The sequence below is a fragment of the Vicugna pacos genome, chromosome 5 (assembly GCF_048564905.1).
Source record: "Vicugna pacos chromosome 5, VicPac4, whole genome shotgun sequence".
Classification (NCBI taxonomy): Eukaryota; Metazoa; Chordata; class Mammalia; order Artiodactyla; family Camelidae; genus Vicugna; species Vicugna pacos.
In genome coordinates this window covers 51,539,445-51,542,731 of record NC_132991.1, presented here as the reverse complement: position 1 = coordinate 51,542,731, position 3,287 = coordinate 51,539,445, and the positions used below count along the sequence as shown (strand labels likewise).

General features: G+C 35.0%; 1 non-coding gene across 1 annotated transcript; it reads right to left on the bottom strand.

Annotated features, from left to right (window-relative positions):
- Positions 1-1,165: 1,165 nt before the first annotated feature.
- TRNAV-AAC (transfer RNA valine (anticodon AAC)) lies at positions 1,166-1,238 on the bottom strand. Its single transcript has one exon. It is a non-coding gene; the product is annotated as a tRNA-Val (tRNA).
- Positions 1,239-3,287: the final 2,049 nt, after the last annotated feature.

The window sequence follows — 3,287 nt, the reverse complement described above, 5'->3', positions numbered from 1 at the left end:
GGACAATTAACAGAGTCTGACACACATGGAATTTCAGCCCTAGATGAAACCAAAGGCTCACTTATTTGTTCCACTGGGTTTTGCTACATCTCCATCTTACACATTATAAGAGATATAAAAATTTTAGGCAGAAATGCAATATAATCAGATTTGCATTTTTGAGTGAGAATTCTGGAGAAATTAGAAAGAGGGAGGAATATATTAGGAAGCACTTGTAAAAATTAAAGCACAAATGATAGTTTAAAGTAGCAGTTCTCAATCTTTTGGTTTTTAGGACCCCTTTAAACTCTTAAAAATCATGGAGGGCCTCAAGAAGTTACAATTATATAAATTCTATCTATTGATCTTTACTATAATAGAAACAAAAAGCGAGAAAGCTTTAAAGCACAAGAGCAAACACATTTTCTAGTAGTCATCAGAGTAAAGATGCCATCACATGTCATGTAGCTTCTGGAAAATTCTGCTGAATATTTGGGAGACAGTGAGAGTAAAAATGGACAAACGATATCTTAATATTGTTATGAAATCGTTTTGACCTCATGGACCCCTTGAAAGAGTCTTAGGAACCCTCAGAGATCCCTGGATTACATTCTGAGAACCACCGGCTTAAACTAAAGTTATGTCAGCAGAGACGTCAAGGAGAAATAAGTTTAAAGACCTTAAAGGAGTAGAAATGACAGGATTTAGTGACCTTCTTCAACAAGATATAATTTACAGACACAACCTCCCTTCAATATTAGTTGTTATTGTTTTGAAAATAACATTTAAGGAGCTTTAAATAAGTGCTTTGAATGTGCTTTAAATACTTAATTTTATTTACTCCTTACCTAAACACTATGATATGCTGCCATTAAGGTTTCTTTTCTTTTCTTTTTTTACAGTTAGTATGTACAACGAATAATGTATAATTTTGTAGTAAGCAGCATATAATTTCCTACCTACCCAGAACCAAAATTCTTTTAAGGCAAGTGAAGTTTTGAGAAAAAGCTTCTGGCCAATGCTTTAAAAATTACCCTTGCTTCAAGGGAAGTTTTCTTCATAACAAGCCGGTAAGATTCTGTTCTCTATTGCTTCTTCAGAGAATTGATTTCTGTATTGTTTGGTTTTTTTGGGGGGTGGGGTGGGGGGAGGTAACTAGGTTTATTCATTTTATTTTAATTTTTAGTGGAGGCACCGGGGATTGAACCCAGGACCTCATGCATGTTAGGCATGCACTCTACCACTGAGCTATACACTCCCCCTGATTTCTGTATTTTTTTTGATTCTGGTTCTGACACTGTTCCTGTTCTGGTTATTCAACATTGCTTACTGCTCAACTTTTGTTCCATCTGTTCTGACTCTATCTTTAACCTGGATTCCATTCTTATTACTCAGCTAAACTGAGTTTCTCAGCACCTGTTCCAGCTTTCCTCCCGTTTGTAACCACCCCATTCTGGTATGTAAACTGATTTTCCTATAGCCCAATGGCAATCTGCTCCTACTCCCCCCAGATATTCTGGGATTTTCCTCTGGTCATTATTTGCAAGGTAACACCGTAACCATCCACTGCTCACAGTCTTCCTAGAGTTAAAGCCTTTGGTTTCTAGTGTCAGTTCTTTTGGATCTGACAGTAGAGATGAGAAACTACAGGAGAAAATGTAGCAAGGCCAAGAGGCATGAGCTCCAGAGAAGAAAAAAAAAATGTTTCTTTTGATCTGTAGGAATTGCCAATAGAGTATTTGAGGTTTTTGTTTGCTTGTGAAGTACATTAACCATAATTATATGCTGTAACTATGAGGTGTAGATGAACAATAATCCATAATCAAATATCCAGCTTGTATTCACATTTTCTAGATACCATCTTACAACTGACTACATTGTTGTTCTATATTTTGCTTGTTTGAATCAAGTTACAAATAAGTCCAAATACTGCAATTTTAGACATGTCTCTTAAGTTTAATTAGGCCTGTAGAGTCTACCTCTTTCTTTTTTCTTTTTATCTTACATTCTTTGTTCAAAAAAACAGGTAGTTTTCTAATGGATTTTCCACTTTTCAGGTTGTGCTGGTTGCACCCCTGTGATGATCCCTGTATTTTGTGTGTACTGATTGTTATATCAAAATGCATTATCAGAATACTGCAGAGGTGATGTGTACATCCTCAGGAGTTACATAACAACTAACTGCCAGTCCTTTTATTTATTAAATTTTTAAAAATTTTATTTTTTATTCAAGTGTAGGTGGTTAGTTTCAGGTGTATAGCAAAATGATTCAGTTACACATATACATACATACATATTTTTTTTCTTTTCAAATTCTTTTCCATTACATGTTATTGCAAGAAATTGAATATAGTTCCCTGTGCTATACAGTAGGTCAAGAGTTTCACTTTTGGGGTGGGAGTAAGTAATTAGACTTATTTATTTATTTAAGTGGAGGTACTGAGGATTGAACCCAGGACCTCGTGCATGCTAGGCATGAACTCTACTGCTGAGCTATACTCTCCCCTCTCCAAGTCCTTTTATAATCTTATTGATGATCATTTTCCAGATTGATTAATTAACTTGGAATGTAAACCAGTAATATTTGAGTTTCAAAAGCTTTATTTATTAGTATGAACACTTCCATAAAGAGAAGTTTCCAAATATAAAGTAATTGCTTATACTGAGGTACAGTTAAAGAAAAGCAGGATAAATGCAAGAGTCTCTCCTTTCCACCCTCTTATGCCAGTGGGAGGCTATTCAAGCTGCACCCTGAATCCTTTTCCTTGGCTTTAGTAGTCATTGAGAGCGTCTTTGCTTGCTGGTATAACAAGAAATCCAGGCTATCTTGACTTTTCCTACCCAGAGCCTGGAGGCATCTATTTCTTCAAGGATCCCTGGCTCCTTTTAGAAAGAATTCATAGTAGTGACCACAGTGTGGATGCTAGGTATGCTCAGAGCGACTGAATTAGTCATTGTCTCTACATTTTTTCAGTGTACAGAATTAGGAATATGTTTTTGTTTGTTGGTTTTCAAGATATAACATATCAGGAAACTAGAAAAATAAGAGCAAATTAAACCCAATTAAGCAAAAGAAAAGAAGTACTAAGAATTAAAGTGGAAATAAACAAAATTGAAAACTAAATCAATAGAGAAAATCAATGAAACCAAAGTATGGTCCCTTGAGAAAAATAAATAAAATTGATAAGCCTCTAGCCAGACTAAATACAAAAAAATGGAAGAGGATACAAATTACTAATATCAGAAATGAAAGTGTGACCATCACTACAGATCCCTTGGACATTAAAAGGATAATAAAGGAATGCTCT